The sequence below is a fragment of the Falco punctatus genome (assembly GCF_963210335.1).
Source record: "Falco punctatus genome assembly, chromosome: 4".
Lineage (NCBI taxonomy): Eukaryota > Metazoa > Chordata > Aves > Falconiformes > Falconidae > Falco > Falco punctatus.
In genome coordinates this window covers 16,767,427-16,794,680 of record NC_137583.1, presented here as the reverse complement: position 1 = coordinate 16,794,680, position 27,254 = coordinate 16,767,427, and the positions used below count along the sequence as shown (strand labels likewise).

The following is a 27,254-nucleotide window of genomic DNA, read 5'->3' as shown; positions in this document are numbered from 1 at the left end:
CAGGCGAGCATTCAGGATCCTTTGCTGCTTCGGGGAAGGCAGCAGTGCCGCAGCAGATCCGTGTGGTGCTCCCACAGCCATTCCCACTCCTCCCTGGAGCTTTCTGAAACCTCGCTGCCTTTTGATAGTGGCCCAGCTCCCCAGTTCAGTGCCTCGTCTTTGTGCGGGCACAGCAGAGTCTGCGCTGGAAGGGAGATAATACTTCCTGAAGTGCTCATTTAGCCCAGCGGGAGAGAGGCGGCTAGCAGCATCCACACGGGTTATTAAGCGGCGCTGGAAAGAAAGAGCAAACTGCAGAGTTGTATTAGTTTATGTATTAGCAGCATTTGTAAGGTACCTGTTGCCTTAGTAACAAGGAACAATGCATATAGCTTTGACCAGGCAAAAAACACCCTCTGGTCAGGGAAATAAAAAATTCATGGCCTTTCCTCTGGAGCCACTCCTCCTGTGCTCTGGGAGGGGAGCTTAGGAGACAGAAGAAACTGAGCTGGTTGTTATGATCATACAATCCCGGTTTCTGTTCATTCACTGCTCCTGGGAACCCTGCAGAGCTGCTAACAAGCTGTGTGTATATTGAAAGCACGTAGGAATATGTCAGAGGCAGGGGGGACAGAGGGGTGTGCAAGCTCACGTCATCCAAAGCATGCCCAGTGCCTTTCAGCGCAACGGGCTTGGGGTTATATGAACCGTCCTTTAGGCATCCCCGTGTCCAAAGGGACCCACACCTGGCTGGGGACCATATTAGTGGTGCTTCTCCTGGCCCAATCCACCCCAGGGAACCAGACTGTTCCTGCATGAAAGGAGTGATAGGCTCTGCTGTTTCTGTGGCAACTGTGCGTGCTGCTCTGTCCTTACTTCTCTGAACTTAGTGGTTTATCATTAAATGGGAATAATAGTATTACCTTACCTGAAAAGCCACCGTAGGTCTCATGGTAGCAATTACTCTTCTAACATGGGCTGTATGAGTGAATGCAGTAGATGCCGCCAGGGTTTGTATTGCAGGAGGGACTGAAGGCCATCGTGCTGGGCACCAGGAGCTCAGCACTGGCACGGTGTTCCCACTGGTTTATAGCAGGGTTGCCCCATCTCTGGAGGAGGGAGCCTGGCCCAAGTCTGTGGTCCTCTGGACTTTCAGATGCTTGACACTTGATATTTCCCTTATGGAAAAATAGTCTGCTCTGTATAAATAGTATAACAAGATAAACATTGCGCTCAGCATGACAACCAAGAAAAATACTGCAGGGTCAACTTAAAGGCTGAGATGGGTTCAGAAGACAATGTGGACTTTGTGTTAAAATTGGAGGAGAGTGATCACACAGGTCCTGGCAGTCGCAGGAGATAAAGTGGCGCTTTCTATCACATGTGGGTCAGCTAGCATGGGCTTGTTCCTTTTATTTATTCTAGATGCTGTCTAATGACAGTACAGTTACTGTTCTTATACCTGTTTGCAAGGGGAAATGAACTGATGACAGAATTTTAGTGCCTCTCCAAGAGGCAAATGGGGCAGGTTTCTTCTTTTTTTTTTTCCTTTTCTTTTCTTTTTTTTTTTTTTTTGCGATTTAGTGCACTACATCTGGTCTCACAAATCTGACTTGTAGCCCAAGATATATATAGGCAATTTAGAGCCTTGTTTTATCATCTTCTAAAGGACGATAAAGTAAGTCAATGAAAACCTTCACCAGGGTGAAATAAGAGGTGAGATTCCGATAGTTGTAAACCAGGCAGCCAGCTAAGGTGAATCCAATTATTTGTGGCATTGCAGGGTTTTGCTGCAGGAACACGTCACATGTGGTAGCCAGCAGCACAAAACTTATTCCACTTTGGCTTGACAGTTGTCGTCACAATTGCTATACAAACAACAGAAACACATTATCTATTACTGTTCCACCCTCCCATTACTCTTTCTGTTGCATCAGAAGAGATTTATCTCCACCCTCTGTCAGCCACCACAGTGGCTGCTGCCACTGTTACTTTTACTATCATTTTAGTCGCCTATAGATGCTGCACTGATCTTCTTTCTGCCACTAGAAGTGGAGTTAAGCTCCAGAATCAATGTTAATAAGTCTTTATTTGGGCCTGTTTTATTTAATAGACTCTCATAGCTGCTAGAGGTAATTTACAAAACTGACCTTCACTGCCTGTCTGGAAAATCAGAGAATCAGAAAATACAATTCTTCAGCAAGTAATGGATCCTTCTAGATTGGGAATTACCCTGGCCTCAAAGTCATGGCCACAGCTTTACCTGCCCCAAAGCATTATTGCTCTAACTTTTGCCCAGGTGATTTATTGCCCTGTGAAGGGCAAAACAAAGCCAAACGACTTGTTCAATACATTTTAAGATGCGGCAGCAGAGATGGAAGTAGCTGATTACTTGCTGTGCAGAGTCTCTTCCCGTGTCTAGTTGAGCTGACAGTGTAGTTTTAAATGTCCCGAGTAATAGGAGTCTGAACCAAACGCTGTAAAAGATATGGTATGGAACAGCTAGGCTTTGATGGAGACATGGCTGGCTAACCTAACAGGCATTCCTTGGCTTTAACAACCCTGCAACAATGTGCAATGATTTGTGTGGCTTTGAGTTCAATATGAAGGTTGCTGCTTTAAAAAGTAAAGGGGAGGGGGGAGAAATGTATTGGCATTCTGTTCCAGCAGACAGCATGCCGTTGGAACCGTGCTCCCCAGTGAAAATGCCGTAGAGACAATCTGTCTGCTCCTACCCATCACATTTCTTTCCATGCCAGTGGCTGGCAGGGCACTTCCATCCATACGCAAATTCCACGCTGCCGGCTGCAGTGGTATTTGCAAAGGTGAAATCACGCAGCTGTTACAGAAGCTTGCTTGCTCCTGACCAGAAAAGTCGATGAGCATTTTACAGATGATGGGTTTGGGCAGTAGGTCTGAAGTGACTCCACTCTGCTTCCTTTTGCCCTCTGATTTGGCTGCTGTACAGGCTGCACGTACTTCATAGTAAATGGTATAATAAAGGGTTATTAAGCAATACAAGTGTGTTAAGAAGTGCTATCCACAAATCAGTATAAAATATTCCAGGTTTATTATAAGACCTTATTACAAGAAAATTGAAGGATTTTGCATCAGTTGATTAACCACTTATGAAACTGTTCCTCTTAATAAACTTTCATATGACATATTAAATGTACAGTTGTAAATGAAAGGTGACTAGGCTATTTATTGCAAAACAAATGGATTGGTATGATAAAAAGGGGGTTGCGCTTTTGTGCAGGGATACTGCCAAGAGGAATAGGAAGAGCAGTCCCAAAAATAAGAATGCCACAATGTGCTTTTGCTCCGAAACAGAGTCCTGAATCTGCCCTGTTAGAAAAATCTATCGCGGGGACTTGAGTGAAGTATTATCTAACCATCTGAGACACAGCCCTATAATTCATGGGTCATTGACACAGTAGAGAAGATCAGTTCTGTCTATTGTAGCAGCAGAGGGACTCTTAATCCATGGATTATTAACGTGGAAAATTGAAGGGGCTGTTACAGGCTTGTGGTTTATTAGACTATTGTGGATTTAGGGAGCTTTAATTTGAAGATTATGGACACAATGGAGTGCAACAGATCCCTTGACAATGTCAGTGGCAAGGCTTTTGTACAGGAGAAAGCTTCTGCCTGAATTCTGGCCTTCCCCATCCCACAGGGTACTGCTTAGGGAAACACTTATTGGGCTGTAATCACTTTTGAAACTCATTTGATCAAAGCAACTCAGAAACCCACTTCTCTGAAGATAACGTTCCCTGAGCTCTCCAGTCTGGAAATTATTTTGTTCTAGCAAGGCTTTTCTTGCTAGCGCTTGATTTGTACCCACTGCTGCTGTTTGTTGTCGTGCAAAAATTTGATGCTATACAATTAGGTATGTATTAAATCCGTGGAATGTTTTGCAGACTAGTGAGCTGAATGTATGCCATGTGTTAGAGAAGGACCAAGGAGTGAAACCATGGACTTCCACTAGCAACAGCTTAAAGAAATACCCTCCTTCCCCTGATTGCTGCCTCAGAGGAACTGAGTGAGCTTATCTCTGCTTCCCATCTGCCTTGAAGGACTAACAGAGAGGCAAGGGCTCTGCGGGTATGGAGAGGCACAGTGAGGCTTGAATACAACCAGAGTTCAAAAGACCACTAGTGTGCTCTGAAAGCCCTCAGGGAGAGTTTCTCCCCTGCAGAAGCATCTTTCACGTTGCATGTTCTCCTTTTATCCTCTTCTGTCCCAGAAGCAAGGGAGGGAACCAGAAATCATTACAGGACACACTGCAGGAGGGGTTGGCCTTAAAGTGAGGTGAGGGAGGCCCAGAGCTGGCGTTGGTGTAAGCTTTGCAACTGCAGTGGTGTTTGAGAATGAAATGGTGTGCCTCTGGAGGGCATGAGCCTCTGCCACTGGCAGTGTCTGAGCAGCTCAAACCTCTGCTGGGAAGCTCTCAGTAGTAACATGCTCCACTGCAGAGCAAAGGCGGGAGCTGGACAACCTTCCTGCTCGATTCTCTGATACACGTTTAAGATGAAAGAAGAGGGAGCTGTGGACAGAACTTAACATAAAGCGGCTGGTTGGATCAAGGGTCTTGATGTGTCTTCTGTGCACATGCTTGGCTCAGGGTGCCTGTGCTTCCCCGGGTTGGTTTTGCAGCTCTCGCATGAATGTCTGCAGCTGTGGGTGGACTGAGGGGGGCAGGGAGGAAAGCCAAAATGCCATCTGTCCCTGGCATTGTGTGGCTTATTGTGCTGTTGTCCAGAAAAAGCACGATTCAGTCGTGGAGCTCCTTGCTGCTGGAAGTTGGGGAAGCTAAAGCATGAATGGGATCAAAAGGAACTACACAAATCCATGGGTAAGGGCTTGTGAATGGCTTTTGAATGATGGTTCAGACTCAACCTCAAGACCGAGATTTCTAGAAAGTGGGAGGACAACAGGAGGAGCAGCCGTGCTTGTCCTCTTGCCTAGGTTATTTCCCTAAGCTGAGTACTGCCCATTCTTTCTACTTGATTTCATTTGTAGGGCCAGACAAAACCTTAAAAGCTTTCCCAATAAAGAAAGGACTAAAGGAAGAAGACAACTATACAAAATAAACCATAGGGTATGTAAACTGGAAGAAGGAAGCAAAGCGGGCAGCTCCCACAGGCCAAGAGAGGAGCGAAGGGGTGAACTGAATGTTCCCCTTCCCTTGCCCAGCATCAACAGGATAGCCACAGGCAGCAGGCGATGGAGCTCACAGCATGAGGACAGGCTTAAGTCAGCAAAGCTCAGTTTCTCCTATTTGTCCCTATTTGCAAGAAGGGCATGCTGGAGGAGCAAGCATGTGCGGGACTTTAAAAACTGACTGAAAAGTGTTTCTAGGAGCACCACTGGGCACCAGGACAGCCTATCCTTTGATGCTCCAACGTGCACCAGAGGTTTGGTTTATATGGACAATCTCAGCAGTCAAGCAGAGCCTTGATTTAATAATTGTAAAATTGGTTGAGGTATTTCACTAGCTTGAGTGATTATTTTAATTGAATAAATACATATTTACTTGAAATAAACTCCCGTTTCTCAACTATGCTTACGTTACATGCATAGCTTGGTTTATATTTAAATAGAAAACGTTTCATATTCAGCCTGGGGATAGTTGTTTAGCACAAATAACTATTTTTTCAAGTATTTACATTTGCTTGCTTTCCCTCCCTTGCCCTCTTCCATTCCCTTCCCCCAGGAAGATTTACTTATACTTCCCATGGAATATATGTGTTTTAGAGTAATGCAAAACAAATGATGGATTAAGTGTATTTGCAATGGCCTTTGAAACCTGTCCCAGTGTCCAAAGACTGTTCAGTTTTATTCCTTTAAGTGTTCTGAGCTTACTGCTGCAACATGTCATCTACACAGCCAGGAAGTTGTACAAGATATACAAGATTCAAGCCAACAGGACAAAATCCAAGTGATCTTTTAGCCAGCTTTTGAAATTAATAGAAATTTGTGACCCAGACTCCAGAAATTAATATTAAACTGAGTGGCCAAATGCAGATGGTCTGTATGAAGTCTTCTGTGTAACTTCTAGTTTGACATGTGAAATGTTTTATATAATTTTAAAATATATCGGGATTTTGAGCACAATGCTATTTAAGGAAGCACATGCTGTTGCAAAGGAACACGGACTTTCTGAGAAGTGCTTGGTTTTAGAAATAGCTAGGTTTAAGTAGCTTTCAGAACTTGTGTACTACAGTTACTGCGTTAATATTCCAGCCTATAACCTATGGATATACCAGCAGTGAGATATTCTGAAACCACAAACTGTAAAATCTATTGACTTCAAAGATGTCCTACAAACTTGAAGATTTTGATGTTTGGATTTGTGAAGCTAGGACACAATGACAAATGATGTTGCCACTCGGCCCTGTAGTTGGGCATCAAGTTGTTCAACATGAAGCTAGGGATGTGGGCTAGGGCTCTTGCTGATAACAGTGCAGAATCAATACCAGAAGGTGAACTTGTGTGTACAGACCTCTCCAAAGGGAGGGGGAAGGCTCATAGCACGCTGTGCCTGAGCCCTCTCTGGTCTCCTTCACCAAGCACACATATCTTCTGCTCAAGCCAAAGACGCCTGATTTTTTGCAAGCATTGTATGTAGAAGCCCATGAAATGGGAGCACACCTTTTAATGGTGATGCACTGGACATTGCAAGGAGTCCTGAAAACTGTGGCTGCTCTGAAGCCCTGGGCTTTGAAGTATTGGGAATGTTTCCTTTGACTTCAGCAGATGTCTCCCACAAGTATGCAAAAAAAGTCTTATTATTAGCAGTAGTTTTTAGGTTACGAAATAGCTAAAGGTCAGAACTTAATTTTCTCTTGAACATAGTGCTGAATGAACAATAGCTGAATAACTTTTATTTGGTGTTTGCAGTCACTGATTACACTCCCTCACGATATTCTTAGAATCACTTATTCCAGTTCTGCCTAATAAAGTGGCTGGAGGTTGGTAAACAGCTGGAGTCAAAGGCTGTAGGAGGTAAAAACACTGTAAAACTGAGGTAGCTGAGAAGTTCTCCTGGTCAGTGTATGAAGGAAGGAAAGACACTCAGTTTCTGGACCTCCGGGCATCAACCTCCCTGTGAGAGGATTGTGAGTAATGCATGTTTTGGTCATTTGGTTGCTGACGTTCAGAGTAGACTCATATCCTAGCAGTAAGCATTTTGCCAGCAGATGAAGCTTTCCTACTGAGGTCTAGAAGGCAGAATGGTCCTGTTTGACATTCACCTTCAGAGGGGACACCTGGGGCTGTTTGTTGGACGCGAGCTCCCCACTGTGCACAGTGAGTAGGGCTTCTCCCTGCCATTGCCACGTAAAACACTGAAAGTTGTTCCCAAGGGTGCAGGGAAATAATGCTGCCTGGATGCCTGGACAACTTCACCGAATTACTCCTACTTGCGCTACTGCTCTCCTTTGTGTCAGGGCTTCCCTGCACAGCAAGGTCAGATGGAGAGCCATTGGGAAATTGATTCGGAGCAAGCCTAGCCATTGCTCCTCAGCTTTGCCAAGACGTTCATCTCTGCGTGGAGGGCCAAGGTGGGAATTTCTTCTTTTTTCACTTGATCAAAGCAGTCCAATTATATCCTTTTAGAGCTTTATGTATTAGCATCACATAACATCTTTTGTCACTTCACTACTCCAGTCATTAATTATCCATCCAAGTGGAACCTGGCAGTGCTTTCTGTATTCAAGACTTTTTGGATCAGTAGTTATACCTGCTGTCAGTCCAGAAAATGTCAGTTTTCATCTGTCCTCTCCCTTGTATGGAGCTTTTCCTTTAAAACCAAATTTTTTGTTTAAATATTTAAACATTTATTTATTTAAGTAGCAAACCCTACTCACGGCAGATTTCACTAGACTGTATTTCTCTGGCTTTGCTTGTTGTCTTATGGCTCAGCAGATAACGTATTAATAGCCTGTTAGAAAACCCAGCAGAATGTATCCTAGGGAGAAAATAGACTATGTCTGGATTTCTTGATGGTTCTTCTTTTGGAAATGTTACACTGAAAGATGTTAATGACTGATGGAACAAATACAGCTGCTTGTGCTACATCCACAAGGAAAGATCTTCCATGGTCACTTGTCTTCTATCAAAAGGTGCTGGCGTTTCCTACAGGAACGCTAAGCTCTGTGTTTATTAGTCCAATAAATGGCTGTCACTTAATGCTCCAACCAACCCTCCTAGTAATTACAATCAGCAGGGTTCCCATGCTGTGCATCAGTGATGGTTTGTGAACTTGTTTCAGTAACTTCCCATGAGTCATCAGTAGAGTTGACACAGCTGAAGTAGACAAGTCAAGCTACAATTACATAGCTTTACTGGGTTTTGGTGGTTTGGAATTGTTTTTTTTTCAAGCCTGGATTCCTAAAGAGAAGGTTTCCACCATCACACTGTATATCAGACTCTACTTCTGAATACGTTGCTAAGTTTCGTCCCAGTTTGACAGACGGTTAGATATGTCAGCAATGGCAAGATAAGCAACGGAGGAGAGACTGAAGTCATGCCCCCCAATCAGGAACAAAAGTTGACCTGTACTCTCACGTAAATCTCCACAAACTACTCATACAAAAAGTATTCCCGCTACAGGAGATGTTCTGATTTGATTTTGTGTGTTACTACCCAGGGACTGGCCCAACCCTGAGCCAGGGAGCCAAAGAAAACCAGGCTTTGTGCTTCTGCTGCTCGCAGTTTGGCTTCTTGTTAAATGCTTTCCTAACTTCACCGTCAGAGATGTGTGTCAGCTTTTGGTCTTTTGTTTTAAATATACCAAGATGTTTTTTCCATCTTTGTGCAACTGTCCTGGGAGGTACATTTCCAGTACTTTCTTTGCTAATAGTTCTCGAGTATGGAAGCGAAATGGAACCTGAAGGGCGGGGGGGGGGGGGGCGGGGCACAGAAAGCTTTATGGTATGAGATAGGATGGCAACCTGAGAACATCTCTGGTGTGGGACAGAGGCTTGTATAAGATCAAAATGCAAACGTGCCAGATTCACATGACGTGTTGTGATGTCTCCACAATCCCAGAACTCTCCCCGGGACACTGATGTTTGGATCTTAACTGTCCTCTGATGAACGCTGATAAAATGGGGAGTTTCTCCCAGGTGTCAGGCCTGTTGCAAGGCAGGGAACAGGCAGGGGCTGGTTTTCAGCTCTGTGGTTTTAGTAGATTCTCATGACCAGCTGCACATCCTACCATTGCTGAGAGAAGGTGTGGGGGCTGAACCCCACAGGTGTGACGCTCTCCTCCAAGTCTGCACAAGCATTTTTTGCTCAGTTTAAAGGAAGGACAGCAATGCACAGGCATCAGCGATGTGGTGTAGGCTCTAGGTAGCATTGCCTAACATGAGGACAGTGATTCTGACAGTAAATATTTAATAGGTCATTCATGTCTGATAAAGGTGAGAAGTAATCATTAAACTTTTCATATTCTTTCATCTATCTCCCTTTTTCAGCTGACTTGTTTGTTGGAGTGCTTCACTCTCCTGATTCTTACTGATGAGGGAGGAAATCACTGGGTTTGACATTTTCTGAATAGGAAGAGCCAATGCAGAGAAAACGACATCTGTTGAAGCAAATTAGGAGAGAAAGAGGCACACAGATCAATTCTCAAAATTCTCCCCAGATGTCCAGCTCCCCTTGGCACCAGACATTAAAGAAATTCCTATGTTTTCTATCTGCATCTTCATAAACCTAAATCCCTCTGAATATCTGGCACTAAATCATCTACCCATGGTTACAGAAGGAATTTGAAGTATCACAGGGAACAGATCTTTCTTTAGCAACAAAAATAATGTTTAATTGCTGCCTTTTCCATCTCGTGTGCCACATCCTAGAGAAGTTGCCACCTTGAACTGGGCATGTTTCAGCTGCAAATTTCTTTGTTGAGGGGAACTCCCAAACTGCCTTGTATCAGGAGTAAGTATATATATAAGTATGTGTAAGTGTGTGTATGTCTATATAAAAATATACTGTGTGTATACAAAATATATTTACAGTACCAGGAAAATAAGAAATGAGAGGTTTTGAGATTCCCAGTTTTCTACCAGAGGAGAATTATGCCTGTTGCTAGTGGCTGATGAAAACATTTGAAATTCAAGTGCTAGGTTGCACTAAACCCCTCCTAAAACTTAAAATGGCAATGGAACACTAGTAAATTCCAAGTAGTTTTTTTCTTTTTTAACATGTTTAATTTTTCCAGTAAATTCCCTCCTGCCAGAAGCTCAGCTGGGACTGCTTACTTAAATTTATTTTACTTAAAACAGGAACTGAGCCTTAAAACCATTATTAATAAACAGTTTATTTTTTACTGTGAGGCAGCCCAAGTAATTAATAAATTATTGTCCATTTAATTAGAGACAGTCACCTTTCTAGCTGTTTCTTTAATCAGCTTAACCTAAAGCCAATAAATTCAATGGGTGCTTTGCCAGTAAGGTCAGGGACTTTGGTGCAGGCACAAGCACTTTCAGGGCTCCTTTCCTTGTCACCCCAGGTGTTACCAGGTCCTGTTGGAGTTCGGTTGCAGAGGCCCTGAGACTTGCTCGAACTTCTGAGGACTCTGCCTCTTCACCAGCAGGTTGTCCAAGGTGGGGGCTGCCATGCCAGGCCAACACAGTGGACTCATTTTCTTATTCTCCTTGAATTCAAACGTCAACCTGTGAGAAACTAAAGTCACTCAGCCCCAGCTATCCTAGAAAAGCCAGCCTGCCATTGACATAGCCAGCAACTTGCTCAGTGACCCTTCCAGCTAACCCATATGCGACATCATCTCCTGTGGAGTGGGATGTTCCAGGCAGCTGGCTGGAGAGAGGAGGCTGTCTCTGACTACTACCCATAGGAAAGACAAAAAAAAACAACCTAATTTTCAGTCCTTCCTACAGCTGGCTCTCTGTGAGCCCCCTGACTTCAGGGGTAACTAGATGAGTTCGTGGAAAACAATTCTACTGAGGGCAATGAAATACAAAGATATCACTCTGACTCCAGAAATCACCCGTGATGTTTGTTGGAGAGGGTTCAGGAGAAATGAGAAGGGAGACAGAAGATAAAGGTAGCTAGAAATGTCTGGATTGGTAAAATTCACCTCAATTTCAGTGACCTGTAAAAGAGGGGAAAGTGGGTTAACCTTTGTTTATAGAGGTGTGCCAAGGATGTGCATTTTAGTTCTCTGCATCTCACCTTTAATTGATTCCTATTCCCAGTCCTCATATGCTCCAGTGGTACCTGTGACGTGACTCAAACTGGGGTGAGGCAGCCTGTGATGTCTGCAGATAGGAGAAACCAAGACGTGTCAATAATGACAGGTAGCTTGGCATCATTCCAAAATAACACAGAATATAATCAGTTGACTCTCCCTCTCTCATCTGCTCTAGCTTCATCAGACTCCTGAAAACTGCCTTAATCCTCAGTGTCCGTGTGTGCAGGGCAGGCAGAAAAGGGGTGAAATCCTCATTCTGCCGTGTGTTATTTCAAGCATCTGAGCTTGACCTCATCTCTGCTGACCAAGTAGCTGCACTTTAGTGACTGCATCATCCGCACAGTGACACCACCACTGGTTGGCCATTAGATAACACTTCTCAGAAAGGGAAATTTAATCTGTTGGATTACTTTTGCAAGTAATTGTGTGTATGTGGGGAATATAAACAGGGAAGCTTTGCAAGGGCAGAGTTTGTTTTTGCTTATGACGTCCTTTAAGACAAAGGTTAACAGTCTGCTCAGACAACTCCTTGTAGGGCTAAGGTTCAAAACCGAAAGCAGCAGCCTGGCAGAAGCGGGCTGATAGTAGATGTGACCGAGAGCTGTGTGGCAAGCTGGGGGCTATGGTAAACCTGAATCCTTACAAGAATCCATGAGGGCTCGGTGCTGGCTCTTTTGGGCTAGTTTCTCACTTTCTGAATTCTTAATGCCATTTACTATTGCAGCTGAGTGGTTTGTTTGTTTATTCTTTATGAACCCTCTAAAGGAAAACCTTTTTATGTCGGAGAGAGTTGGAAGGGAGAAGGATGGAGGTAGCAGCTTGGGAAGCCATCCGCAGCCCCTCTCTCCTCAGAGGCAGATGACCTCCAAGCCACTCCATCTGGTTTGTGATTTTTCCCCTGGGCAGCCCTGCCCCTGTTAGAGGCAGGACCACTAACAGAAGTCTGAAGGACTGTGCTGGCACCAGGGATGTGTTTAGCAGAATGGCCCCTTCATGCACTGCATTGAAAACAGAGCTGGTGCCACTTGACCGCATCAGGTCCTGCATTTGTGGATTTAACCTCATTTTCTGCTGTAGGCCTCCTGGTATGTAGGAAAGCAAATTCAAGCATGCCACTCTGTTCACTGAGGCAGCAAAAAGCGGGGAGAAGGAAATTCCCCTCCTCCTGTAGTTCATGGTGTTCTTCTAAACTATTTATAAATAGGCCTACCGTAGCCAGTGTTTGCATTTGCATGGCTTCGCTGTTCTCATTTTCAAGGCTTCTTCTCAGATCTGAAAGTAAAGGTCGGGTTGACTCCCCTTACTGGAAATAAAGAGGGGAAGAAGGATAACCAGTCAACCCTGTGGGCAGGTGGCTCCAGAGCCACAGATCCCAGGGATGGGAGCGAGTCCTCGTTCACCCACGGTGAGGGCAGAGCTCCAAGCTCACTCTCCTGTCTGCTCCCCTTTAGTTTCCCTGCCCTCTTCATTAGCTGATGATAGCCCTAACTTCCTGCATCCTTTTCGAGAGATCCCCCTGCACATCATCTGGGATCCATGAAATGCAAAGATCTGGTAAGCAGCACAAATCACATGCGTCGAGCCCGCACTTGCCAGAAGCCCTGGATAAGTTTTCAGCTGAGTTTATACTTCACCTTCCTCCACTCTACGGAGGAATAACATATGGCTTCATTTTCTCCAGAAAAACTTGCACCAAAAAACAATAATCTATTTTGTGAAGTATTATTTTTCGCTGATTGAGAGGTGTTTGGAGATGACAGGCATCTGATCTCATCTTAAGCCTTAAATTGCAGTAAATCCTGTATTTATTTACTTTTTACTTCAACCAAATAGGACATTATCCTGCCTTTGAGTTAACGCTTTCAGTGCTTGCCTTAGCTGAGTGCCACATGCCAAAGGCATTATTATCTGCCATGGCTGGACAAGGAACCAAGGAACAGCACAGAGCCACCAGTGCGCGTACGGAACACCAAAAACACTAAATAGGATGACGTGGCTCATAAGACACAGAGAATCAGAACCAGCCTGTTAAGCAGTCTTTAAATTGTGCTACGTGTACATAGCAGTTGTTTTGCTTCTGCATGGGACAATTGAAGGACAGGGAAAACCCTGTGAAATGGCCCAGGACACTGTGTTGTGTGGCTGGGGGCAGGAGGCAATGCCTCATCATCCTTCTGATGGTGGCATCCAAAGGCTGGAAGGAAGAAAGGTTGCGGTGGATATTTTCTTCAGGTCATAACCTATATCTGGATGAAGAAAACATGGCTTTGAATAAGGATGTGCAAAAATTCACTTCTGAAATGGAAAACACCTTTTTTCACTTTTTTTGTTTTGTTTGTTTGTTTTGGGGTTTTTTTTCTTAAATAATCAAGAGCACGTTATCGTCCCGTATTCACAGGACCTGGCTATAGCAGCCTTCTTCAGAACAGAATAACTTTGACTCAAATGGTACGTTTATTTTGGGATGAGTTACTAATAGAGGTTTTGAGGTGTTCTGAATGTGGGGAATGCATGTGGTAGGTTGCTACGTTATGAACCTAAACAAAGACAACTTATAAGACTAAATATTGTTTTATTGCCTATTTAAGACTTTGAGATGAAATGTTTGTATAAAAGGAGGTACATTATCCCAAGACAGTGGGTTTATTTGTGCTATTACCAACATGGTATTACAAAGACCCAAAAGGTCTCAGTAAACTCTCTGCTCTGACTGAGCTATGAATCAAGGCCATGACGAACTTCTCCCAGTAAGTCCCAATCACTGAGACAAGGCACTTGCCTTTGGGGAGGTGTCTTGGACAGCAAGGCTAGAGGTGGTCCGATGAGTAACGGAACTAGATCGTATGTGTTTTCATCAATGCATGGTTTTTTCACCCAGCGATAATGTGTGCAGGTGTAATTTCTTTTAGCACAGAAGCACTAAAATATTAATTGCCCCTGTTCTCCTTGGATATGTTCAGCTGCTCCTCGTTCTGAACATCCCACGGGCCCAGGGGGATGGTTTCTGTGCAGGCAGTAGCTGTTACCCTGGCAAATAAGTGTTCACCCGCTGTTTCGAAATCTAATTTTCTTCCCTTACTTGTGGGAAAAATTGTGTGGCATTCTTGTGACAGAATTCCTTTTCTAGTTATCCTGTGTCTTGTGCTCTCGCAATCTCTGCAATTATCTCTGGCACAGCAATTATTATTGTACCAGCTGTAATTCTTGCAATAGGTGATCCTAATGAAACATTGCTAGGTGTCTTGTGAAATTCCAGCACGGGTGAGTACAGACCCTACCAGACCTTTTATAATGGATTTTGCTAATTTGTTTGGGTATGCACATGAAGGCTTTGATGTGATTTACCTCGCATGCTATAGCAAAGTGAATTGCCAATATTATTTACCTCTGAATTGTGATCTTTTATCTAGAAAACTGCAGTTTATGGCAGGTGTTTAGAGATGAGTTTCTGCACAGTGTTCTTTTTAATTGCTTGGCACCTCAGTTAAAAAAGCAAACTTATAAAACACTATTCATAAGAACTATCTCTGTATTTCAACAACCATTTTAATTATTACAAAACCATTTATTTTAATATATTGTCACTTCAAATGTATTTTTATATGAAATAGATCTATTTCAATTATAGAGACTAGTCACATATATATAAAATCATGGAGACCTTAAAAGTTGAATTTGCTTTTATGTTTCTTCCATTTACATTGATTAAATGTCATACACTAAATAATTCCCATACCCATTAACATATGATTTGCCCAGTAGTAATTACTTTGTCATCCTTACTTCCTCAGGCTATTTTCAACTTTAAGCCACTGTTAATCCATGACCTTACTGCTTTTGTCTCCAGGTCTGAATTATATAAGTATTATGGAACAAGGATTGAAATGAACTACTCTTGGCTTTATTGTACAATTACAGTCAGCTGATTGGCTTTTCTATTTCCACTAACTAAAATAATAGAGTAAATTTAATTCCTTTGTGAAAGGATCATAAGAATTATTTGTGTGTGTGCGTAGTGTGGCAAAGCCAAATCAGAAATATTTCTAAGGGGAAAGTAAAACTTGAAGCAAATAGCAACTGCCTGCTTTTCTGGGTGTTCACGATTGCTGCCAAGTAGACACAAAAATGACTGAATCAGGAATGTACCCCGCACTCGGCAGTGGCCGCTGCAATGGTAATTGAATAAAATCCGCTGAGAGAGGGGAAGAAACCCCCCCCCCCCCCCAGTATTTTGGTCATGGAGCTGAAATGGAAAAGTAGGTGCCTTTAAAGGACCTTTTTGTAGTGTGTCTCCTCAAACTCTTTCTCCTTCCGTTAGACTACCTAAAAAGCAGAACACCTGTTGAATGTCAGGTTTCCTTTTGGATGCAGGAGTGCAGCATCGCATAGCATGGCCACGTCTCTAACAGGCTGGGCAGGTAGCTACTGCTTCTGTTTCAGGCAAGCTGTCTGATTCTCATTTGAAATGCTATCTCTAAGCTGCTTTTGTTCAGTTGCTTGCTTTCATGAAAGGTAATAATCAAAAGGTCAGACTTTTGGAAGAGTTTGGCTCCCTTGTACGATACTGGTTTCCAAGTGACATGTACATAAGGGGTCACATTTTCCAAAGAGAGTACTGCCCCAACATCAGTGCTGTGAGAAATCTGCTTTGCAGCTCCATGGCTGTATTTAGGGGGAAACATTGCTGACAGGCTGAGTCAGTGGCCCAAATTCTCCTCCCTTTATCCATATAACCACATGAAAGCTTGTGCCTCCTATCCACAGAGTGTGCATGAATAATTTGCTTGGCATGGGACTGGAGCTAGCTAGCACAATAACTATGCTTTTGTAGGCTCCATATGTCCCTTGCCTTGGAGCTTTTCAAGTGATACAAAACTCTGGTACTGTGACTAAAATGAGAAAAGCCTGGGCAATGACTTCAGAAGCAACTGGGAGTGACCTAAAGCTCATGAAAGAACTCTTGGCTTCAGCGGTGTTGACCCAAGTCCATGAGACTTAGGAGTTACATCCAGACCCTATGGAGATCCTGGAATGACATCTGTAGAGACTGGGTTTTTAAGCACTGCAAGGGAGTCTTAATTTCCAAACCCTTCAGAAACACCGGGCTCGTTAACTGCACTTTTCAAAATATGCTCAAGAAATAAGCGTGCGCAGACATGGCTGATCCCTCTCCTCCTCTATGCGCTGAACATTTTTGGTGTAGGAGAGTTCAGTAACGGAAGTGTAAACCTTTTGTTTACATCTATAAACCAGATAAGGTACAAATTGCTGCAATACAAACTTCCTTGCTCTGGCCCTCCGCTGACCTCAGCTATAAATGACAAGGAGCCTCCTTTCTCACAGCTGCAGGAGACTCCAGTCTCTAGGACAAAGTTGCAATCAGCAAATGTGCTTGCAAAATCTTCTGTGTTAATTATTCCAGCTGCGGTGTTATCCATGCACTGCCCGGAGCCAGGGGGCTTGTGGCTGTGGCACGAGGGCCAGGCGCTGCTGTACCCACATTGCAGGGTACTCCAGACACCACCAGCTGCAGGGTGAGGCTGCTTGCATTTGCAAGTATTTCCCGAAATCAAGAAACAAGCTGCATGCACTTTTGCTGAAAGGCTTGGATAGAGAAGTGCACGCTTGTACTGCATTTCAGACTGACAGCAGACATCCGTGTCACTGTATCGCACGCTCATGTCTTCTGGAAGCTCTTTGCTGGGTCATACAAATTGTTTGCAAAATATCTAAGATTCTGCCAAATAAATACAAGTATAATTAGATTAAAAAGCTACTTGTGCATTGTCTTATTTTTACAGATTTCAATGGATGTGAAAAGAAAAAGATCTGCCAGTAAGATGAGCTGGTTTCTAGGCACGGGAACCCAACTGCTTGGTGACCTGGACAGATGACACATGGCCTGAAGGAAGGACACAAGGAGAGGGCTGGGGCATGAGAAAAGTCTTTGGGAATGGGGCAGAAAAGTGAAAGGGATTTCTGTCCTTGACAGCTGTAATTATAGCTCTATGCACTGAGAGATCTCACCGCACTTTTTGCTAAAAGCTCACAGACATTGGCAATACTAGTCTGGCTGCACATGCATGCTATTGAGACTATGATGGTTGGTTTTTTTTTAATCAGAATTTGTTAATTAGGGATTTCTACAGCCATGTCTGTTCTGGGTGCTCAGTGTTTGGTGTCGATGTCAGACTGTAGGGCAGTGCAAGGTCAAGCTTTTCAACATCAGCACTGCACTTGCAAAAGGGCAAGAGTGACGATGCCGTTTGTATCTCCGCAGGCAGAACTCAGGTCCCTCTCCCAGGGCAGCTCACCAGAGGGGCACAAAGGCATTGTCTCTGGCATGGGTCACCCAACGGCAGGTCCCCAGCAGAAGAGACAGACTAGTGCTCAGGTACAGCACTGCTGTAAGTTACCTTGTTCTTACCCTGTCACTGCTGCATGGTCACCACTGGCCTCCCTGGAGATGGCAAGAAATGGCCGTAACAGGGCAGTAGTTCTGTGTTTAAGCAATGCAGAAGCTCCTCTTTTGTTCCTTGCGCTGTGCAGTGGGTTGCAGGAGGGTGGCTTGGGGATAGCTGCAAGAGAGGAGGGCTACGGCGATGGTTCTTGATCAGAGCTGTTATGATGCTGCCAAAGCAGCAAAGAGGTGCAGATGCTGGGTCCCTCCTGATGCTCTTGGTAGAAGCATGTCAGATTTGCTGACTCCTGGCCCAAAGGCCTATTTTCTATTCATAGCGGTGTTCAAAAAAACTTTATGCGGTCAATTAGATACTGCTGCTCTAAACTAGATGGTTTTACACGTAAGTAACCAGGGCTACAAAGTCACTGTTGAGAGGGGTTAATTAATTCATGGAATTAAACAGAACAAGCATGTGTTTGTTTTAATGAGCCCAGTTACACACCTGTTTGGGGAGGGGGGTGCCCTTTTGGCTCTTGGGGTCTTTGGTTGACCTGTGGGTGCTGGGAGATGCCAGCACAGCTGAGAAGCTCTAACAGGTCTAGGGCACTCGGCCATAGGCCAGCATCTCCCTGTCCTGGAGTGGCACAAACACAAATGTCCACCTTGTTGGTAGATTAAATGACTCAAATTTGGACAATTCTCTGTTTTGAAAATGGGCTTTGAGTTACAAAGAACCGTGGGCAGGAACCTGCTATGAAAACTGCATAGGGCAACAATGCTGCTGCTGCGTACCAGTGTTCCCTCTCCCTGTAACAAATGCTGCTCTTAGCTGGCTGGCTATCGTGGAGTAACGCATTAACTGAGTGTGATAAGGCAGAGCAGCTCTGATAGCGGCTCCATTTTCAGTCCTGTGTTTGTTCTGCAGTTAGCACAAAGGGGCCTTAGTCCCTTGGTAGGCCCTGTCATGTCAAAACAATGTCAGTTAAGCCAACAAATCCATTCGTGTTACAGTCAATTCCAAGTCATGCTTCCCCCCTTTAAAAACTCTGGATGGAAATATTAGGGATATTGAAAAAATAAGCTGATAAAACATGGTGAGAAAACGTGGTAACAGCTGGCTTACAAACGTAAGCCTGATTCCCATCACCAACATTCAGTAACATATTTGTATTCTAGTGTATAAAAAAAAAGTAGAGGGGCCTGAAAAATATGACATGTATGTCCCAACATACATGCATCGTAGGAAGGGAAGTACCTCCTTAACAGAGCTGCCGTATCTCCAGGCATCCTGTCCATGTGTGTGTCTCCTCAGGTCTGCCGTGCACCTGCAGGTGATGAGTTGCTCTGGCGGGGTTGTGGTTATCAGGAAGGCTCCAATGGTCCAAATCCTCTAAATATCTCTGGGTAACACTTCTGGCTAGGAAAGAAACAGCATGCCCTCAGACTGGGTGTATGGGAGCTCTGTTCCTGGTGTCATCAAATTCAGCCCGACACTGTAGGCAATAATGCCATAATCCTTACTGATCACGCTTTGTTTTAGAAGTTGGCTGTATGAAAGCTACATCTAGATTACCAGTAGGTTGCTAGCTAATTCTTTCAGCCATACTGCTTATTCCTACTGGCATCCTTATGGATCCTGTCCCAGCCTATGCCTCCTTGCAGCCAAAAGACAAAGGAAGGCTTAGTTTAAAAGTCTTGGGAATTTTGAGAACTGATCCATGCTTTTATGTGCTTCAAGTTGACAAAATTAGCTGCTTGCTTTGTTGACTGAAAACAGATAAAAAGAAATACCTGCTTGTGCAATGAATAATTCATCAGTGAAAGAAATGCTGCAGGATAGTATTTGGGATGAAAACTGCACAGTCTCCACGAGTCAATCTGCTACCTCTAAAGTTAAAGGAAAGGATCCCTGCTGGCTGTCTTCTCTTCAGGAAAAAAATGACAGAAAAAGCCCTCTTCTTAACGCTGTCTGCATTTGGAAACAGACTACATTTTAAGTAATTAAAACTGATGATTCTGACAAACATTCGCCTCCAAAGAAATGGTCTATTGTAAATGTAAACTCTCAAGATCCTTCCAGGCATACCAGCACAACTGTCTCCTAAAAATTCTTCCTAAGCCATCTGGTGCCTTATCTTTGTAGCCAAGCCACAGAATAACTTTAAAAGAGGATTTTTGCTAGCAGGCTTTAGTCTCAGGACTACAGATTCCCTTGGAAGCATCACAGCTAGCTCTGAACCCGTCAGCCAGGCAGCTCCGGCTGTGTGAATGCTCCACTTCTTTCTGTCACGACCCAAAATGTCCAGCTGTGGTTCTTCAGGGGACATGCTTTCTCATGTGGTTTGCAAAGGGAGTGAAGGAGTTACAGGGAGAGGATGGAGATGATGTGTGCTTCCAAACCGGGATTTACACTCCATTAGTTCTCTCTACTGCTGCCCAGCCTCAGTGGCATGTCACAAATGTTGTTAACGAAGGCTACAGCCAATTCACATCCTTCATGTAGCTCTCCCCGCACCTGTGAGGGAACGCACGAGGGGAACATACACAGCCTTTGCCATCAAAAAAGGTATTTAGTGGGTGAGAAGGCAGGAAGGCATGGAGCAGGGGTGGCTGATGGAAACAGCTGGGAAGGAGAGGACAACTCTCAGCTTTGCAGATCATCCTGAGTTTTCTCTCCCTTGGCTGTACCCCACTACTTCTGAGTGTGCTCCTCAACATCTAAACTTTGACACTTAAGAAACATTGAATCCTTGCTGTTCAGTGCCCTGTTTTGGTTGCAGGAGCGGAGCTTGAAGGTGAGGTTAAGTAACAAAGCCAAGGCTGCAGGCACCTGACAGCAAAGCGGCGATCCAGGCACAAACGAGAGTGAGGGATCCCGAGTTAGAAGTGCCCAGCTGCCCAGGCAGGGCCACCGCTGTCACGAGAAACGGGCAGGTCGGTGCAGAGTGTGCAGCTGAAAATGGAACTTGCTCATCCAGGACAGTTGAGGAGAGACCAAATCCCTTTTTAGATTTTTGTCATGTGTTTATAAGTTGACTTCTCTCCACCTAAGCATCCCTAGTCTGTTCCTTATCAATGCTGCCTTCAGAGGAAACGAGGAAACGGTGCAAGAGCGTAGGAGCAGGTGTAGGAGGAGAGCTCCTTCCTCGGCACATCCTGCACTCAGCGGGTTGCAGACTTGCTTGAAGTTGCATCCACAGCATCACATTTAAGCAGCATCTCTTATTCCTTTAGCATTGGGGGAGCAATCCCACATGGCTGCTGTGGTCTGGTGCACCTTCTGGCTGTAGTGATGATGTGATGCTAGTAGTGATGCCAAGTGATGGAGCTACCATTAGATAATCTCCCTCCCTGTGCCAGTCTGTACCAGCAACCTTGGCTACCTGGGCAGCATTTTAAAATGCTCTGGTTCTTGGTGCTGCACTTTAGGGAGCAGAGCCATTTTTTAAAGTTAGAGAGAAATGTTTTTTTTCCAAGCTGTTGCATCTTGGTATTGGTGTTATATTGTGTTCATCAGGTGGATAATAATGAGCATGATGTGATGCTGTAAAATAGCTCCTGGAAGTGACAGAGGCCCCTATTCTGTGCTTCTCCAAGTTGGTGGAAGTTTTATTGATGAATTTTGACAGAAGCTGGATTAGGTTTAAAACATTCCCATGTTTTAACCATTGACAATCTTTTTTTTTGATGGGTTTACAATTGGTATAGACTTCCTACCACTATGGAAATACAACGACATCGCAAAGACTTCCCCCAGGGAGATGTCTTTCTGCTTTTAGCTGGCTACCTTGACACCCCCAGGGAAATCAAACAGTTTAGGGAAAAAAGAACTTGGTATTTGTAAAGCTGCTTAGCTTTTTTCCTACTCTAATGGATATTTGTATTTTATTATCTCTGGAGCCAATCTACTATTTGGGGAAAGAATGAAAACAACCCTCCTAAAGTAGAGTTTTACAGTTTAATGATCCCTGCACCGAAATATTACATTGTTCACTTAGACTGCATGCAAGCTGGAGTGAGAGAGTGGAACTGATCACAAGGTCAGAGCTCCACGACTCTGTGTCCTTTGCCAAATCGCCCATCTCAGTCTCCTCTTCATAAGGTGATGGTGATACCTCGCAGAACTGCTCTGATAATTAGTTTATATGAATCAAAGTACATGGCTCAAGGGCTAGAGCTTTTTGTACCTGCAGAACTTTCAGCATTCCCAGGTTGCCTTTTGGTGTGGGATTACAGAACATCTGCTCTATTCAGTCCTCCTAGTATTACTGCTAATGTCTTGGCAAAGGCACCTGGAACACAGCATAGATGCACGTGTACATTGTATCAAAAGTCAAAAGGAGCATATTCAGGTCCTGTTTAATTTATAGCGTGTCAAACAAAAGATAAACCAATATAGTGTTTAGCTTGATGTCTTAATTTGCACAAAAATAGGCAGACGTAGGATTAAGTGTTTCTCAGCTACTTTAAGACATGCACCGGATTGCAACCTGTAGTAAAAAGGGTAGGGGATGGGATCTATAAATTCCTGCCAGGCCAAAGGAACTGCCAGGCTGCAGTGAGACCCAGAAGTTGGGCTACGCTGAGCACGCATTTTCCACAAAGCAGATAAGAGACGTAAGCAAAAGGAGCATCATCTGAACTGTCTGTGGCAATGCTGGGAGCAGGGGAGGGGTGAACTGGAACCAACAGTTTTAAGTGGAAAGCCTCGAGGGATCATTACATCCATCCGTGCTGACCTGAAGCAGAAAATCCCACACATTTGCAGCATCTACGTGGGCTTTGCTGTTCCTCCCACCCAGTCCCTAGTTCCTACTCATGTATCTGTTTTCCAGGGTCAAAGTTGTTTCTAAAGCAAACTGAGAGCCAGCTCCCTTGCATGTGAGAAGAGCAATGCAAGAGACTTGTTTGCTTTTCCTCCTTCACCTTCTGTTCCCAAATGGTGGTTCCCCACCCAGGCAAGGAGCAAGGATGACGAGCAGGCAAGGAGCAAGGAGGAGGTTATACTCACATTTCCACTGTACCCAGCTTGTGTCTCTGTGCAGAGGGGTGGCTCCCACAGCACGCAGCTCCTGCTGCATTCCATGGGCTGAGAGGACATTTATGTTGCACAGTCTAACCCAGGACCAAACAGAAGGATGTCTGGGTCTTATTCGCCCGGGTAACATTGGATTAGTCACTTCAATGTGCCCATCTCTGTATTCAGGGGACCAGGCTGGGACTGAGAGTTTAATTCTTCTCTGAAGCATCCTGGCACATCATTTCACATCTCCCTCTGCCACTGGCCTAAAATGGGGACCAGGACATGGGCCCACAGAGGGCAAGCTGTGACAGCAGTGCCAGAAGTGCTGTGCTGGTACTGCTGTCAATGGCAGGTACCACTTCCCAGCCCTCTGCAGTCTGAGGAGCAAACCCCAACCAGCCAAGTGTCGCACACCTCAATGGCAGCAGCACGTTACATGGAGCACAGCTTGGGGTAGGAACTGAGAGCCCCACTGAGGAAGCAGGAGCTTAAATGGCTACTGTAGATGAGTTTACACTGTATATTTAAATCCTTTTAACCAGGATCAAAAAGAGTGGGCTTGGCATGGATAACAAGTTTGAAAATTAAGTATACAGCAAGAACTTGCAAGTCTCAGCTCCTCCAAACAAATCTGAAAGGCTTAAAATGACTTAAAAATCCAGCCTTGACACAATTGATGAGAATGTCCTTCAACAAGAAGCCTTTATGTGAGCAGAAGAGCTTCGTAAACTGAGAGAAAGGCAGCACGGAGCAGCATCCTTGCTACCAGCATAGGCAGATGAGCAAGACAGGCTGATGTCCAGCCAGCAAGCAGTCAGCTGTTTGAAGGGAATGAAATCTTTCACTTTCTGACCACACAGATTAGACACGAGGAGAAAACGTTGGCTGTCTTTGGTTATCTTGTGGCATTGAAGAGCAACCATCAAAGGAAAACAGTCTGCCTTCTGGGATAATTGTTGGGCAAGTGAGTGAATGTAGCAGATAAGGGAAGATGACGCTTACTCAGAGAGGCTGAGCAGCAAAAAGCGAAGATTAGTGACTGGGGATTGCCCTCACCTATGGGGGAAAAGGAAATTGTAACAAGGGTGAAAAGCAATGCAAAAACCTCAGGAAGTTTGGGTTTCTTGAATGCATTCTTGCGGCAGCATGCACTGCCTTAAATTTTCTACTGAAGTTTTGCTGTTGCGATCAAGTTCTCATTTTGTAGTTTATAGAAAGAGGCATTTGCAGCTCAACTTTTGCAGTATTTATGTGGGCAAAATTCCCAGTGTTTTACAGGGATTTTTTGCATGCATAGGTATGGGCTCTTAGGGGTTACTTTTGACTGGGTGAGGACTTAAGAGTCTGCACAATTACCATACCGTAAGTATTAATAGATCCTTCCTAACAGGAAAGCTATTTGAATTTAAGATTGTAGCTTAGTTTCTCTCAACTCCGCAAAATCTATTTAGTTATGTGACAGCTTTCCTTCTGCACTTCCTAATCTCCAGCTGTAAAGATTCAAAACGCCCCACAAAATATAACTCTTACATCAATGGAAACGGCATTGAAAGTAAGTCATGCCATGCTCCTAGAATGTGTTTAGTGCCATTGCAAAGCCAGGATTTGGTCCTGGGAGCACTTCAGCCCATTCCCAACTCTGCTCCATAATTGAGACCTAATTAGCTCCTCCATGGGTCAGCTCCCCTCTTCTGAAAGATGGAAGGGTTTTCTTTCTTGCCTGCCCTCGTGTCTGTATGTGCCAAGGCTTCAGATCAGTGAGTGAGCCCATGAGGATGCTCCTCTGCAAGACAGCCTCACCCCGTTCAGCTCAGTGCTGAAAAAAAGAAGGGTCCTATCCACCCCAGGCACAGCTATGTGCTGCCACTTCTTACCCCATGCCAGCTCCTCAGCTCCTTTGAACCTCACCCCAGAGCCAAATTAACTGGTTACCTTGTAGAAAACTAGGGAAAAACCCCAAAGCTTTGATAGGTTTTCCTGTGTCAGTGAGCTGAACAGAAGCAAGGCAGCTCCTGCCAGTGTGGGATCTGGCGCAAAGGGATGCCGAGGCTGGGAGCAGTGGGATGCAGGACACTTGTGAAATGGGGATGGCAGCTGTTCTGGGGCACTCTACAGTCCAGATAAAACAGCAGCAGACCTGTTTCCCCAACACCATCCTGGTCCGAGGACGAGGAAAGGAGCGAAGGCTGCATCCCTCTCCCCCAGGACACTGGCAGGACTAGTTCCACGTAAGCCTTCTCCCCTCCCTTCTGACTCAGCTCTAATGCTATGCTCAGCTTTTCACTCTCTCCTTCCTCAGGCAACTCGGTTCAATTTTCTTCAACTCCCCCTCTGCTGACTGGCAGCTCGATATCGCTCAACACACCCACCTGGCCGTGCTGGCTCACCCCGGCACTCCCGGGGTACGTGTCTGAGCCCCCCTGAGCACAGGACACGGCCTCCCCCTCCCCTGCCACGACTTCTGGGGCCATATCCCACACTCGAGCACCCTGTATCCTTCTCCCTGTGAAGTTTGAAAGTTTTGGGGCACACGTGGAACTTGTGGGAAGGTGCTGGAAGGCTGTCAGGGGTTCGGTGATGTACAGGGTGCTCCTGCTGGCCTCGTGGAGCAGGACTGCAGCTCAGGGAGCAGATAGTACTCCTGCTACAAGTTAAGTAATTTATTTGACGATGAGACAGAGAAAGCCTGAAGAAAAGAATCGGAGTGATAAAATGCCTGGAGGGAAGCCCGGGTGCTATGTAATGATGTTACAAGATTATCTTTTTTTGTTCATCCAGCAGCCCGAGGACCTCAGTGGCTTTTCCAACTCAATCAGGACACAATCCAGTGTGGGACAGGTGGGGATGCCACACTTTTTTTGCCAAGCCACGAAAGGACACGCAAGCCAGGGGTTTGCACATTGAAGTTATTTCAGTGTAGTTTGGTCTTGTATCTCTTCTGAGGTTTTCTTTCTTAAATAGTGTGCATGAGCAAGCAATTAACAGCAAGGATAGGAAAATGTGACTGAGCAGGCCCTTTGCATCATGAAAAGCAAATCTGGTCCAGGTTCACCCATGAACAGGTGAGTGCATGAAGATATAACCATGTTTGGCCATTGGGAAGAGCTGCTGCTGGCAGAAGACACGTGTACCAGAATGGGCACGTCGCTGCTCCTACACACCCATGGTGCGAGCAGGGAGACACCTCTGCTCCCCAGGGCTGGGGGACCATCAGGCAGGTGTGGCTGTGCCCGTGCCAGCCCTAAGGCTGGACACAAGGAGACCCAACACCACTGTCAGAGCTGACTGCACGCGAAGTGACTCACACCTGGAAGCATCCCAGCTTTGTCAAGCCCCCAAAGCCAATATAGGTGAGTTATCTTATTGTACGCATCCCAGACTTAAATTAAACATGGTTTATAGGTGTGGGCACAACGCCATGCTGGGAGGTTATGTGCCATGACGCCTTGCCCTAAAGGTGTGCTGACTTGGGTCTCCACAAACGTGGAGATTCCTAAACCGTGCTCTACTGCACAAAGCTGCTGCCAAGAGCCTGCCCCGGCTTTGCAGGTGATGCTTTGCTGACTTTGACTTTTATGTTCACTGTACAAAACTGATAATTCACTCCTAATAGTTGAGGTTTGTAGGGCTTCACCAGTTAGTCTAGAAGAGCCAGGAGGTGCTGTTTTGCCCAGAAGTGGATTGTGATTTTTTTTTTTTAAGCTTTCCCTTTCTGTAGCAAATACTGGTATTTCTGTTCCTTGTCCCAGAATGAAGTGCAGAACTTTGAAATTCTCTATAGAAATGCAAATCTGAACTTCCAACCATTGATCTTCTTTTGCCTTGCCTACAAGCTTTAAATTTCATCGCACCTTTTCCCCTATTTTGAAAAAAGAAAAAAAAAAAACACCAAAATTTGGGGGTTTGGCTTGAGGAAGGGTAGAAGATACTGCTTGATTACATGTAGCTCTAAAGGATGTCTTAGATTTTCATAGAAAACTTCCAAACTGTAAACCAAAATAAACTCAGATAAGGAAATAATCTTTCCCTTCCCTCAGGGTGCCTGAAAACTGCACAACAGAAAACTAAACCTGAAAAAAAGTTGCTTTAAGCACCTCTTATCTGACAAACGCAGAAGAAAACTGCTACCCAAAGTGTCACACGGGGGGATTCTTCGATTGCTGGTACACTTCTTCGAGCTGTCTTTAAAGAAAAGGAAAAGGGGGAAAACATCAATTACGTAAGAAACCTCGGCTGTCCCCCCGGTGAGTGACAAAGTGGCTGGTCCCCCCGGTGCTGGCGGGGCCACTCTGCATTTCGAAAATCCCTTGCAAGGAGCCGGCGGGAGCGGCCGCCACCCCCCCCGCTCCCCCCCCCCCCGTCCAGCCGCAGCAGTTTTTCGAGCCGAAAACCTGCGATTCCGGTGCTCCTCGTCGAATGAAAGTGACATGGGGGAAGGCGTGGGGGAAGAGGGGGTAGGAAGGGCTGTCCCTGTTCTAACAGGGCGGGATCTTTTCTCCTGCTTGATCTATGGAGCCCGCCCCCTTAAATTGGCTCCCGGGAGCGCCCCGTCCACCAGCCCGACGGGGGGAGAGGCGGAAAGCGAGGGAGAGCAGGCAGGCGGCCGGGCGGCCGGCTCCCCCGTC

The 27,254-nt window shown here is 45.1% G+C and overlaps 1 long non-coding RNA gene across 8 annotated transcripts; it reads right to left on the bottom strand.

Moving 5' to 3' along the window:
* Positions 1-5,644: 5,644 nt before the first annotated feature.
* LOC308062001 lies at positions 5,645-27,142 on the bottom strand. 8 transcript variants are annotated; one of them, XR_013927425.1, is made up of 4 exons: positions 21,794-27,142; positions 17,631-19,023; positions 11,185-11,270; positions 5,645-9,574 (listed from the first exon to the last, which is right to left on the bottom strand). It is a non-coding gene; the product is annotated as an uncharacterized lncRNA (long non-coding RNA). The 8 variants fall into 8 exon arrangements; XR_013927427.1 differs by lacking the exon at positions 5,645-9,574 and adding an exon at positions 10,290-11,104; XR_013927429.1 differs by lacking the exon at positions 5,645-9,574 and adding an exon at positions 12,414-12,506 and having other exon boundaries at positions 10,290-11,270; positions 18,862-19,023.
* Between the last annotated feature and the right edge of the window lie 112 nt (positions 27,143-27,254).